The sequence below is a fragment of the Sinocyclocheilus rhinocerous genome, unplaced genomic scaffold, assembly GCF_001515625.1.
Source record: "Sinocyclocheilus rhinocerous isolate Xijiao unplaced genomic scaffold, SAMN03320098_v1.1 scaffold127, whole genome shotgun sequence".
NCBI classification, from domain to species: domain Eukaryota; kingdom Metazoa; phylum Chordata; class Actinopteri; order Cypriniformes; family Cyprinidae; genus Sinocyclocheilus; species Sinocyclocheilus rhinocerous.
This window is the reverse complement of record NW_015664685.1, coordinates 592,458-607,300: the sequence shown is the minus strand read 5'-3', so window position 1 is coordinate 607,300 and position 14,843 is coordinate 592,458.

Sequence of the window (14,843 nt, the reverse complement as noted above, 5' to 3'; positions counted from 1 at the left end):
GACAACCAATCAGAACATGACACAGACAAGGGAATCACATGACTAGACAATAACCAAATGAGAGCATGACACATACACAAGGCAGAGAGACATGAGGCAAGGGAAGCATGACACTAACAGCATGAAACAAACTACAAAATAAAAGACACGAAAACATGAACAAGAAACACAACCCAAAACACCACATTACAGGTACAAACACAGGGCATAATTTGCATTGTAGGTTATAAACCACAATAATACCCCCACCTCTACAAGAAGGCAGTGGGAGATCGAGGAGTCCAAAACCTGCTGGAGTCAGTTGATTAAAAAGCAGGCCATCATCCTGTTTGTGCCAAGTTTCAGTGAGAAACAGTAAATCCAGTTTATTGTCCATGACGATGTCTGATAAGAGAAAAGCCTTATTGTTCACAGAATGCGCATTGAATAATGCAGCATTTAAAGAGTCTGTTGGTCCCACAGAGCAGGAATACCACTCTGAACAGGGCAGTAATATTAAATTACCAAGGTCAACACCAGTGTGATATAGTCTTGTGATCTTCCGTCTGCAATTAAGAACCGAAATGAAGGGAGACAAAGGAAAATAGTTGTGTCCTGAGCTCCGATGTACGTACCGCTTAGGCCTCAGTATGCCAGCATTGCCAAAACAGTCATACACGTCTTTAGCCAAATTGTAGTTAGCAGGCCATCATCCTGTTTGTGCCAAGTTTCAGTGAGAAACAGTAAATCCAGTTTATTGTCCATGACGATGTCTGATAAGAGAAAAGCCTTATTGTTCACAGAATGCGCATTGAATAATGCAGCATTTAAAGAGTCTGTTGGTCCCACAGAGCAGGAATACCACTCTGAACAGGGCAGTAATATTAAATTACCAAGGTCAACACCAGTGTGATATAGTCTTGTGATCTTCCGTCTGCAATTAAGAACCGAAATGAAGGGAGACAAAGGAAAATAGTTGTGTCCTGAGCTCCGATGTACGTACCGCTTAGGCCTCAGTATGCCAGCATTGCCAAAACAGTCATACACGTCTTTAGCCAAATTGTAGTTCTGCTTTAGGGAAAGAAGCTGTCGGGAGGTATATCGTGAAGCCATGTTCGATAAAGGCACATCCGCAGGAATCCCAGGAAGGCTGAGATCCAAAGAGCACAGGAAAAATCTCCAGGCGAGAAAACATAAAACAACACAAACAATAAAAATAGTGGAGCAATATAAAACACTCATTAAAATAAATTTAAAGTAATTAAACAATTGGAGAATGGAGCGGCAGCCAAAACACGCCAGCGTACCCAATCAACCGAGAGAAGAAAAAAAAAAGCAAATGTAGTCTTATATTTTACCAACTTATATTATAAATATTATTTTGTCAGCTATGCCTTAGTAATATAAGCATACTTAAAATCAATATATTGTTGTAACGTACAGGGCGTGACAATGGGTTTATAGATCCAAATGCGAGCTTTTATTAAAAGTAATCTTGGTCAAAACAGGCAGGGTCGAACACCAGCAAACAACTATATCCAGGGCAAGGCAGAAGAATAATCCAAAACAGGCAAAGGTCAGGTCAGGCAGCAAACAATCACAAAAGAACAGGGAAACAGTTTTTGGTTAAAGGCAAGGCAAGGCAAGACAAAAAAACAAGACAAGGAAAACAGGAAACATGCTCAGTAATCTTCGCTAACAGTGAAACAAGATTTTGCCAAGAGAATTTGTTTGTGTGCTGCTTAAATAGTCCACTGACAGGAAACAGGTGTGCATGCAATCAGTTCCTAGGCAAGGGGTATTATGGGAAATGGAGTCTGTGAAACAGTGGCAGAGGTCCGGAATGGAGTGCCCGCTAGAGGAGCTCATGGGCACTCCAGCTGGAGATTGTGACAATTGTTTGGTTTTACTTGTTTGTACTTATAAAGGAACACTAGGCTGTTTTGCAATACAATTCAAATACATTTTTATTTCACTTTTGAATACATAACATGATATATTAATTGTAATAGGCTACTGTTTAACTGTATTTTCCACAAGCATTTCAACATTGTATCATTCGAAGTGCATCATAAATAATTTTTCAAAAGATATGCTTAAAATAAATATTTATTTACTTCTTTATGTACCTAAATTCAAACAAGCTCAATCTACCACATAGGGCTGGATGATAAAACGATAACGATAATTATTGTGATATACTGTAATTTTCCTTGATAAAACAATAACAAGAGTTCGGTAAACATGTTTTCACCAGAAATTATCCCAGTTTCACTTTATTTTATTTTCCTGACTAGAAATCCAGGTCAGCTCCCGCCTCCCACGAACAACTTAATAGGTCAGACATGGACAGATGAAGATTTTGCTTGCAGAAACACTCCTCCTCAGTGGTAAGTTTTTACTAGCCATTTGTTTAAATAACTTTAAAGGGTTAGTTCACCCAAAAATGAAAATTCTGTCATTAATTACTCACCCTCATGTCGTTTCAAACCCGTAAGACCTTCGTTCATCTTCAGAACACAAATCAAGATATTTTTGATGGAATCTGATACCTCTCTGACCCTGCATAGACAGCAATACAACTGAAATGTTCTCAAGTCCAGAAACGTAGCAAGTAGATCGGTAAAATAATCCATGTGACATCAGGGGTTCAACCGTAATTTTACGAAGCTATGAGAATACTTTTTGTGCGCAAAAGAAAAAAAAAAACTTTATTCAATAATTAATCTCCTCCGCATCACCCTTGGGACTTGGGAAAATTTCAGTTGTATTGCTGTCTATGCAGGGTCAGACAGCTCTTGTGTTCCGAAGATGAACGAAGGTCTTACGGATTTGAAACGACGTGAGGGCAAGTAATTAATGACAGAATTTTCATTTTTGGGTGAACTATCCCTTTAAGCTCACTTCTGAGTTTTTCCTTGGTGGATAGTGCTGGTGTGCATTTGCAAATGTTAGCCAACACATGGAATGCTAACGTTAAACGATGTAACGTGACACTGACACGTACTAGCTAGTTATCTTGCAACTATACGTACTGGGTATATGGTTGCTTAAAGTCTAGGTAGTGGCCGTTGTCTGTCATATAACAACTATAAAAACATTGTCCAATGTATTGGCAGAAAGAATCATTTGTCATTATAACATGTACAAATATAAATGAATATTTAATTGTGAAATATTAAGTTAAATTTGTTGTTTTCAGATCAGCTGCTTTTGCAAAAGAAGACAAATTGAAATCAGATTAAGACAGTGGTAAGTATGTTTTAATCTCATATCAATGAATCCCACAGGTTTAATTCCGGCTGACATATTTCCTAGTAAAGTGACTGCTGGGGCTCTGAGTGTCATACTAACTTCGGATTCAGCACTTCTGTTGGGCCTCTTTAACCTAATGTTCAGTGTAACATGTTCAGTGTGAGTATTGTATGGTGACGACAGACAAGAGGATAAAAACAGACGCTCATAGCAAGCTTGATGAGGATTTAGTCCAAGCTTTGAAAGGTAAACTGAGAACAGTCAAAGGGCCTGTTTACACCAGAGAAAATGCATGAAGTGTCCAGGTCTAAACAGGCCCAAAGAAATTTTAATGCAAATTATAGCACATATGATATTCAAAAACACCACTCAAAACCACTGATTAATTTTTTTTTTCTTTCACAGACCCTGCGATGCAGTTTTCAAAGTATCTGAATTGCAGGCCCTCAGATGCAGAAAAAGTCGTACTCAAAGAAGATAACGATGGTGACATTTGAAATGTTCTGTTTGTTTGGTTTAGCCATTAGCCTCTTTGAAGTGTTACAAACTCTTGGTGCATAAAGAAGATCTGTAAAGTTGCAAAGACTAAAGTCTCAAATCCAAAGAGATATTCTTTATAAAAGTTGAATCAACCACGCCTACCTAAAAGATCGGCTTTCACCGTGGACGAAGCGGAGTCCAGTCCGGGGTCGTTACATGTGGTTGCCGCACGCCCGCTCCTTCGTCGAATCCGCCGGCCGCGCCGTTCTCAAGCCCGCCCGCCGCCGCTCACTCAGGCCCGCCGGCCTCCGCTCACTCTTGCCCGCCTCCGCTCACTCTAGCCCACCGCCGCTCACTCAGGCCCACCAGCCTCCGCTCACTCTAGCCCACCGCCAATCACTCAGGCCCACCGGCCTCCGCTCACTCTAGTCCGCCTCCGCTCACTCTAGCCCTCCACCGCTCACTCAGGCCCACCGGCCTCCGCTCACTCTAGCCCGCCGTGTGAAACTCGCTTTTCAGAACAATGAGCTTTGTAAAAATTGACGCGTTTCAGAAAGGCGGGGCATAGAGGAGAAACAATAATGTACAGTATGTGGAAAATAATGTGTTTTTTTAACCTTAAACCGCATAAACACATTTCATTACACCAAATACACAAAATAATGTTCTTTTTAGCAACATCATATGACCCCTTTAATGATTTTTGTACTTTTTAGTATACCATTTTAGATTGCTGAAAAATAGCTTTATAACAAACGAATAGTGTGCTGGTAATGCATTTATAATGAGCTGAAATGCTATTAAAAATGTTCTGAATGATCGCGCAAATTCTATTCTGTTTTACTAGCATTACCGTTTCCATAGGAGTAAAATGTTATGTATATATGTTGAATTAATTATTAATTTGACCGGCGTTTAAATCATTACCTGCTTCAAAGTTAATGCTGTTAACGAAATCATTGTTGAACATATTTGCAGTTAGCCTATAGTATGAATAAAAACACTATAACAAAATTATATAAACAGTGAATAACTGTACAAGGTGAATTAAGGTATACTGTATGTGTATACAAAGCATAAATCCTTAGTCAGATTTCAGAATGAGCACTTTGTCATTTGTAATGCATATGTTGAGCATCTGATGTTCATCATGTTCATCTGATGTTCGCTACTGTATATGAACCTAACATTTTAATAGGCAGGGGAAATTCCCGAAATTAAACAAATAACCGTTACATGCTTAGGATGTTTGTGGTGTAAGAATGCACAGGGATAATTCAGATTTAAAAACGCTCACTCGTTAGGTGATGTTGTCTCAGTAAAGTCGTACGATTTCCTATTCATTCAACAGAATGTACAGGAATACTAGGGAATAACAATATGGCGGCGCGGAGGCTTCACTTTTATGACGTCATCAGTCCAGTTCTCTATTATAGATCAGTGGGTATTTTTAATTTTTGGGTGAACTGTCCCTTTAAAGAGATACCGGTTTACGAAACTTCTGAAAATTTCAGTCCAGATGCTTAACGTTACTCAATCTGAGTACCATTTTCAAGTCAATCAATCAATCAATCAATAAATAAATAAAATAAAACATTTAAATAATGGATATAGAAAGGCAAGACAAGACAGACAGGCAGTGGTGAGTATAGTGTTAAGACATGATGGCTATGGTATTCTGTGAAACTCAGCAGATGGTCTTTTAATAATACATTTGCTGGATGTTCCCTTGCCCAAGCTGATGGCTATCATAGCACAGTGGGTTCACCCAGGGTCCAGTTAGCCCCCTCCTGCTCCCAACCCACCCAACCAGCTGAAATAGAATAGTGGGTTTGTCAATAACCCTTTCGAAGCTCGATGGTGACAGGGCACGAGTAATCCTGTACAGTCCAGCCAAACTCTTAACGTTCTTTCCACTGAATGATAATGCAAATCCAGTAGGGGCACAGACAGGGCGACTTGAGCTACTTAAGGGGCTTTCACAGCATTGCAGGTTATTTGCTGATTATATCATCAATTATGTCACTGCTTCTGAGTTTTGCACTTTAAAACACAAGGAAACAAACTCAAAAACACAATACACTACCAGTCTAAAATGTTGCCACTCTGCATTTGTGATCCTTAAGGGCTTTTGATCTAAAGGTTTATGCTCAAATGCTTGAACATAGTTTTGTAAGCAAATATAAATTAATCAAAGATTTTAGATCAAGACAATCAGCCAACAACTGTCTGCAATACATGGTAACTTCAATAGTTCCCTTTAAAACATCCAAGAATATATCTCATGAAGGTTGAGAGAATGTCATGCAAAGCTGACATCATAAATTGACAGTTTAAATACAAGATTTGTTTAACATTTTCTGGTTACTTGATGATAACAAGTGGCTGAATATGTAACTGTAATGGAAAACTGTAACGTACAGAGTGTTTGACTGTTGAACAATAAAAAAACTGGTTACTTAACAGTTCTCATAATTCCAGTAAGAGATGTGTCCAAAAGTATGACCACTAATGTATGTAGTGAATGTAATTAACTGTCTAAAGTCAAACTATTTCCTCTATTCATTTGGCTGGATATGACTGAACGAAATTCAAAAAATGCTTTTTTCTCGCCATGGGCTGTTCCTCTCATACCACCATTCTTCAACAGACGTTTGACGTCAGAAACTTCAAGGCTGAGTTACCATAAACATTTAAATCTTCCTATATATTCTGTGCCAAAGCATTCAACTGAAGTTTACATCTTCCACCTCCAGCTCAGGGTTTGTGTGTGGTCTGTAGCATCAGCCGACCATCTGTGTACACGTCTGTGGAGAGTGGGGTCAGTGAGTGGAAGCAGGTTTACAGGTGAGGAGATGAGCTGTGTTAATTCTCATCTAACCTCTGCTTTACCTTATCCTCTGCTTTATCCATGTAAAGACACCATATGTGTGAAATCCACAAGGTTCAGTTGTGCCAAGTACGTCTGACCTGCTAAGTCAAGATTTGCTGTATAAGTCACAAAGTGACAACGGTTTAAAAAGGCACTTGTACTAGACATGTCTTTGTAGCTTATTTTTATTTTTTTTAATTTTGCAAAACTCATTTTTAGCTGTTAGCCTAAATAAGTTGTATTCTACAAAAGTAAAAAAAAAATTTTTTTTTTCAAGTCCAATACAGGTTTACACAAGGAACTCTATCTACAAAAATATAATGCAAGTACACTGTAATGTTTATTATGTTTAATAACATTATTTTAAAATGATGTTGTTTCGACTTAATTTCTATGAATTTGGTTATTAACTTGATTTCCTTTATGAGTGAGAACATTCAAATTGGTTGGAAAAGTGCAATGACCTATGTAGAAAAAAAAATCTATATGTATATTGCTAGTGCCGTGTTCTACTGTTCATACAAAAAGACACAAAGACCATAAACTGCATCCATGTTTCTATATCACCAATTAAAAAATGCATGTTTGGTGCTGGAAATTAATTTACATTCAATGATTTCATTCAATATGCACTGCAATGTCTTCCTCTACTTATATTTTAAGTGTATTGCTATACAAATGATTTGTGTATTTTTTATAAATATAGATCAATATTATTTTCTTTTCAACATAATGTCACAGAAATCAACATGTAATGAATTCAAAACATTAAGAATGTATTTTTTTAAGTGGTAGAGGGCTGACATTTTTATACACTAAGCAGACTAGTAAAGGTTTTGACGTCCTTCTTTGTCCCACCCTGCTTTTTGACACGTTTTCATTATGAAATAAAAATATTATGTAGTAAGGGTCACCCAGAGTTCCCACTAGTGAGGTCCAGTGCGTTATGATGATGAAATGGAAATGTCTTATTATTCTATAGGCAGGATCCCAGTTTTGGATCTGTGACTCTCAGGAAGCAACACATGACCTCTTTTTCACTATTACAGGAGACGTTCCTAAAGATCACTTTACATACAGACTGTATTTGTCAGCCAGCAAAGGCACATAAACATGAAAAAAAGAACTTAAATAACAGTATGGCTGTAAATTACTAATATAAATGTTTTACATCAACTGTTTTATCTTGCAGTGTCGACATAGGATGCAAGACCAGCAAAAATTTGTACACTAAATGTACTGATACCAGTTACAATTTTGGACAAGTAAAAAGTCATAAAAGTAATTAAAACTGTGAAATAAAATAAAATGAAGTATATAGGAGTTATAGTGGCCCAAAAAAAAGAGAAAAGAAATAAAAAATAAGGTATGGAACCAAAGCATAGAAATTAATAGAAAATGTTAGTAATAAAAATTAATAATAAAAACAAGCCTTTTATAACAATCAGTTATCACACAGTATAATATACAGTGAAATATTCAATAGGATATTTAATTGGACAGTACATGTACTGTACCTTTTCACTAAAATGTTGTTTTTATAAAGTACAAATTACCTTAAAATTTACTGTGAAAACATAAAGGATGTTCCAGTGTGATGTGCCTCATCATATTTTATTATATTTTATTTAAATAGTAATATTTCCTCTTACTTTTGTATTAATTTCATCTCTCTCTACAAACACTGAAGCTGTGTTAAGTTACTTCCAAAACAGTGATGTGGGGCAGCGTTGACGACAAGTTTCTGTGCTCCTGAATGTTTCTGTGTATATGCAGCACAATCTCCAATGTCACAAACCAACACAATAGACATGATTTTCTCAGGCCACATGTAAAATTAGATGAATTATCAAAAAGATTATTAAAATGAATATGTATGGATGACAGTTGATGACAATAACAGTTCGGTTAATTCCCCTCATTAGTAACAGTTTCCCCTTGGGGATAAATAACGTTAATATTAGTCTTATATTAATAATAATACTTAATTAACATTGTGATCTATTATCCCTGTTATAGTATTATTTATGTTTAAGTCAAAAACCAACAAGACATTTTTTCACCATGTTTCCAAGTTCTCTACCTCCAAAAGAAATGTAAAAAGAATGCAGAAACTGAAAACACTAAATAATTGTGGTATCTATTTCCAGTTGTTATTTCAAAAAGGAAACACTGACATGGATGTTTACAGAGCAGAGGTGCACCTAATTCCAAAGGGAGAGATGGTTTGTCTTTATTATTATTTTGTGCTGTATTATTTGGTTACTGTGTTGTTTCTGTTTCAAAATGCAGCAATAAATAACACTTTAAAATCTAAAGAGTGTTCATGTGATTTTATACATTAGTAGTGTAGTGAAATGCTGTTGAAATGAGCTTTCCTATTTCTATCTCATGCATTGTAAATTGTTGTACATTAGATTTAAAGTAGACTCTGAGGTCCATCCTATTTCACCAAGGTCCACTGACTTTATAATTTCTAGCCTCGCCACTGATATAGTCCAAACTTTTCTTGAAGTCTAAGCTTCTTGAATGCCTCTGTGCATTATCTTAAGCAATGATATTCATATATTTAAGGGTGAATTAAATGTCCAAATATATTTTGGACCCACCGTAGATGGAAAGCTGCATTAGATATCATAAAACTGCTTTCTGCTTTACTGCTAACTGTGTTAATCTAAGAAATGTTAAAACAATTCTTACTGTAAAGTATTCTTTTGCTTTGTGGAATTTTGTGTAACATATTTGAACAAGGTAAGCATGATAAATAGAGTGCCGTAAAACAGTGGAATTTTCCACAGTATTCTGCTGTTGCAGATTCTGTGTGGGCATGGACACTGGCAGCAGTATTGGCAGGCTTTTCGCAAACTTTGTAGTTTTTCACAGAAAATCCTTTGTCAAATGTAAATGATTTGCTCTGGGTTGGTCATGGGACTGGAGTGAATTGACAGGGTCTCAAACTTCAAATGAGATCAGTAAAAGTCAAGAGGTTTCATTTACTCAATATTCACTCATGTGATGGAAGGTCTTCCATTGCATTGCCAAGGCTTTGCTGTCATATGTTGGTCCCGAGGAAACCTTTATTGCACAAAGGTTGCTTTCTCATAGCTCAGAAGACTTCTCTAGAGTTCTCATTTATGGTTTAAGTAACTTTGTCTCAAATGTTTCTCTTAAAATACCCATATGAGCAATAAAAATATAAATAAATGTGGCAATGGTTGCTGTACAACAATAGTAGACTTAGTACAGTCCAGATCATTTGATTTTTCAAGAATGATGCCCTTGATGTCATTGATGTCTGCAATAAAAATCCTTTTCTGCCTGCATTAAGTTAAAGAATCAGTCATTGAAATTTGTCACAATTATCAACAAAGCAGTCAAAAACAGATTTATTGATTTGCAACCTTCAGACATATAAGGCTGGGAATATCTGTTGAAACCATTACTGCTATTTTTGTTTCTCTGACAGAACCAGTCCCAGGACAGAGAAGAGTTTGAAGCAGCATTGGAGGAAAGTGACCAGTGTGGAGGGCTAGAGAGAAAGTAAAAAGTACCATTGTGAGTTTATTAGGAAAACAGATGTTGAACCCCAGTGGATGATCTCAGATTTAGCTGCTCTGTTGGCATCACTGACCAAATTTTAGTCTAATTTCTTGTTTGATCAGTAAAAATGGTGCTAAATATCAGTTTGACATTAAAACATAACAAGCATTATCTCAAGCACTGGGTGATCGTGTATTTATGCAATCACTGTGATTTTCTACCTTGTGTTTTGGACACCAGAAAGGAAATATTCTAGAGTTGATTGAGTGTGGAAAAATACATTTTTACTATTTCTGGAGAAAAATAGCAACTGAATAAAAACTTACCATCACAATGCTATGATGTTCATTATGTGTTGTTACCAAGGTGGTGCTACTTTGCAAAGACACTGTGAATGTTACACACTATAGCTTAAAGCTTAAAATGAAGGGATTGATTCAAAACACTAACTCTAAATATGAGCTGCAATTTTACTTGTGTAGTGATAAATGGATCTGTAGAGAATTTCATAGGATTTGATGCGCAGTTAAAACAAACCTAGAATGAGACATATAGTAGATTAAATTTTATGTTTGGAATTGAATAATACCATATTACTCTTACTATTTCTATAGAATATAGCAAGCATACTGTAAACACAGTTTATAAATTTCCTGTATGCATGCTCAGAATGCCTATGACCTACAATAATTGATACTATATTTGTTATTAGACACAAAAATTGTATCCTATAATGCAAAGTTGACTTAAACATTTCCAGTGTGACGAATGAACTGGAGGTAATTACAGGTTAAATAAAATATTTCTGTTTTTACACAAAATTGAAATCAAATGCAAACTGTATTTATTTCCAATAAATGATGTACAGTACTTATCTGATAACAGTGTTGCATACTATTTCAGACATTTATAGTTAATAGTTATAGCATAATGTATGGGCCTACTGTTTCCTGCTATGTATAAAAAAAAAAAGCTCCTCTTTTCATTAAGAAGTAAGCTAGTATTTCTATTCCGAACACAGTGGCGTTTAAACTTATTCCAAAGAGGATTTTTGTATGCTTCATGTCTAATTCAGAAAAAAAAAACTTGACAAATGTTTGCAGGGATAGAAATAAACACTGAATTCCACATTCTGGGGCAAGTTTCAAGGCTAGTGTTTTATGCAGTGGCTCTATGCCAGGGAATAGCATTCAGCATTTTTTTAAAGAGACAACCCAAACAAGTTGACAAAAACCAAATGACTGTTAAAAAGCAAGACTAAAACAAGCTAAAATGAACAATATGAACACGGTGCTTTAATAATTATTAGTCAACAACATTTGACTATATATATTCCTTCAAAAAAAGTGGATAATAATAAATAGTTTGTACTGATGACCAATGTACCGTTCAATAAACATGTCATAACATAAGGTGGGCCAAAACCCTATACTCAAGCTGTGCATGCTGAAATGTCTCCCGCATGATGCATATCAGACGTTCATGAATACATTTGATCTCAGTCAGTGTTTGCTTTCCCAATTTCTCTGCTTCTGCATAGAACAGGTCTCCATGACGGACAATTATATATCTTTACATGATGACTCAACTCGCTCCATTACCACTAGTTGACAAGAACATGCAGTGTACCAAATGTTCCCAATCGGCCTTGTTTTGCTTCTCAAAAGCCCGCCCACACACGCTCTGTGCTAGCAATCTGAAGCCTTCCATCTCCGACCATAGCACACAGGGCCCCGCTCCAACCTGATGGGCTACTTAGTATGCATAGGGCTTTGTGGCAGATGTAATGTGCAGACAGTAAAAAACAAGCTCCCTTGTTCTGTTGGAGACAGGAGAGCAGTTGGCTGAAGTTGCACAGTATTACTATTAGATACCTTTCATAGCTGTGAGGATTTGCACATAGTGGAGAAGAATAGATTTACAGAAAACTGCATTTGTTTCACTCATTGCAGAAAGATAACTATCAAAAATATATATATATTTTATTATTAATTTTATTTTATTATTTATTTTTATTTGATCAGAAACAGCACTTGCAGGGTTGGGTATGAGAAAAGAACAATGTGAGCTCAACATTGGTACGTCTAATTGGAAACTTCTATTTAAAAAGATACAAATTTATCATTTGTTAAATATATGTGTTACACTATGATTGCAGAACAACACACAACACTATGCATCATTTAAAGAAAAAAAAATTATTTAAATGAAAGTTAACACACACACACACACATTTTTACTTAGATTCTCATATTACTGTTCTTGCTTTCTCACTTGATGTGAGCAGACTTGCTGATTTGTAGGCTTTTTTTTCCAGGCAGAGGAGAGTAAAATCCATTTGCTGGATCCAATTCTGAGTGTATTTTTATGTGCCTTTGGAGTATATTCATAAATATTAATTAGTGTCAGAAATCTGTGCTAGCATATGTTCAGTGTTGGGAAGGTTACTTTGGAAATGTAATAGGTTACAGATTACAAGTTACCCTATTTAAAATGTAATAGTAGTGTAACTTTTTCAATTACTTTATTAAAGTAATGTAACTGATTACTTTTGATTACTTTTTGATTACTTTTATAAATTTCTAATGAATGTTTATTTGCAACTGTTAATCATTTTCAAACATTTACACCATGCAGGGTTAACCTTACAGTAGTGCTCAACACTGTCAGACTTTCAAAATCCTTCATCACTTGAATTAAGATGATCATATTTGAACACATCCACCATAAAATCAGACTTTAGTAGCAACGTGTTAATGCTTCGTTTGTTAAAAAACGCATTATTTTTCACATAATTACCTTTATTCCACACCTCTCTGTCCCTTCTCTTCTGAACGTGCTGATCATTTCCTGCTTTTATGAAGCCCCTCCCGAAGTGACTCAGAGCAGTTCTAGAGATTATGTTTATGTGTTCATGTACTCATATATTGACGCGGCAGAGGCTGAAAACACCATGAGCTTCAGTAGGCCTTTGTGTTACACATTTTTTCTTAGTAACTGTAATTGATTACAGTTACATTTATTTTGTAATTAAATTACGTAACGCCGTTACATGTAACTAGTTACTCCCCAACACTGCATATGTTATCTACTTCTGGGTAAAGAGGAAGTGTGACTGACACACAAACAATCACTGTACAGGTTTATGACATGAATGTCAACATTATTCACAATCAACATGAATGAATACTTATGGCAACATTCATAATTCATATCATAATGCTACATTATTTATTTTTATTTACTTATTTATTTTCTTGGGACTGGTTGCATAAACTGCTTAGACTATAGTCATAAAAACTTAGTCATCTAATGTAGTCATAAATGTTTAAAGTCAATAACAATAAGGAAGATTGTCCCAATGTGAATCAGAAAAGTAAGACTGATTATCTTTTTGCTAACTGCTAGTTGGTCAAACTAGTTCTTAAGACACAGTCTTGACATAGTGGCTATGTTTATGCAACGGGCCCCTGAACATTTAGACATTTAGAACCTTTAGAGTTCTATTCCCAACATTTTATCCAATAAATACATAAACAAACATACTGGGTTAAATACAACCCAGTGCTGGGTAAAATAGGGACAAACCCAGCAATTGGGTTGTTTTGACCCAGCGGTTGGGTTACTACCCAGAAGGTTGGGTTTAGTACATTTAACCCAACCGATGGGTCAAAACAACCCAATTGCCCAAGCACTGGGCTGTATTTAACCCAGCATTTTTTAGAGTGTACATACATAAAATGTCCTTGTTAATTTGCTAAGACCATGTTCAGAATTTCTGCAGCATGCACATTACATAGATGACCTACAACATTTTCCCAAATATATTCCAGAATACAGTTCACTCGACTTGACCTTCCATGAACTGGAACTAATAACCATGATTTGTAACACCTTCTTGACTAATTATTTAATTGGATTGCTAAGAGGTTTTTTTTCCAGATATTTTTACACAACTGTAAGCAATTAAAAATGCATGATGCCAATTGAAAAGTTTGCTCAGGTTACATAAACAGAGTCCTTATGTAAGACTCTACCTCTGTACTTTAAACCGCATAAACACATTTCATTACACCAAATACACAAAATAATGTTCTTTTTAGCAGCATCATATGACCCCTTTAATAATGGAGTAACTTGCATGTCAAATGAGGATATGTCTCAGAGAGTTATTCAATCTCACATGCACACATCAACAAGTCACAATATAAACAAACCGATTTCCCACTGTACTCTCCTCTTACACTAGGTCTTTAAATAACACTCAGATATTGAGGTCAAAACATCTGTCAGTTCTTTTCTGCACTGAGAACATGAAATAAACAGACATTTGATAAGACTGTTTGTGTTTGAGTGATTGGGTGTTTTTTTTCTGTGTTCTGTTCCTGTGGCTCTGTGAATGCGCCCTTTGAACAGTGTTAGCAGGTCAGTGCTCATTCAGAACTGGAGGAGCACAGAAGAGTGGGTGTGTCTCGAGCAGCCAATCACAAAGTGTTTGAAGCCAGAAGCCATAAAATACCTCCCACAATCATCTGCTAAAGGAACAACATCAGTTTTCTTTTTCCAGTGGCAGCATATTTTAAAATGAATGCCCTTTGGCTTGATATTTTGATATAGAAAATAATGACAACCATACATATTTAAATTTTATAAATATTTAGTAATATATATAATATAATATATATTATTATTTTTTGTAATATATTATATATATTAT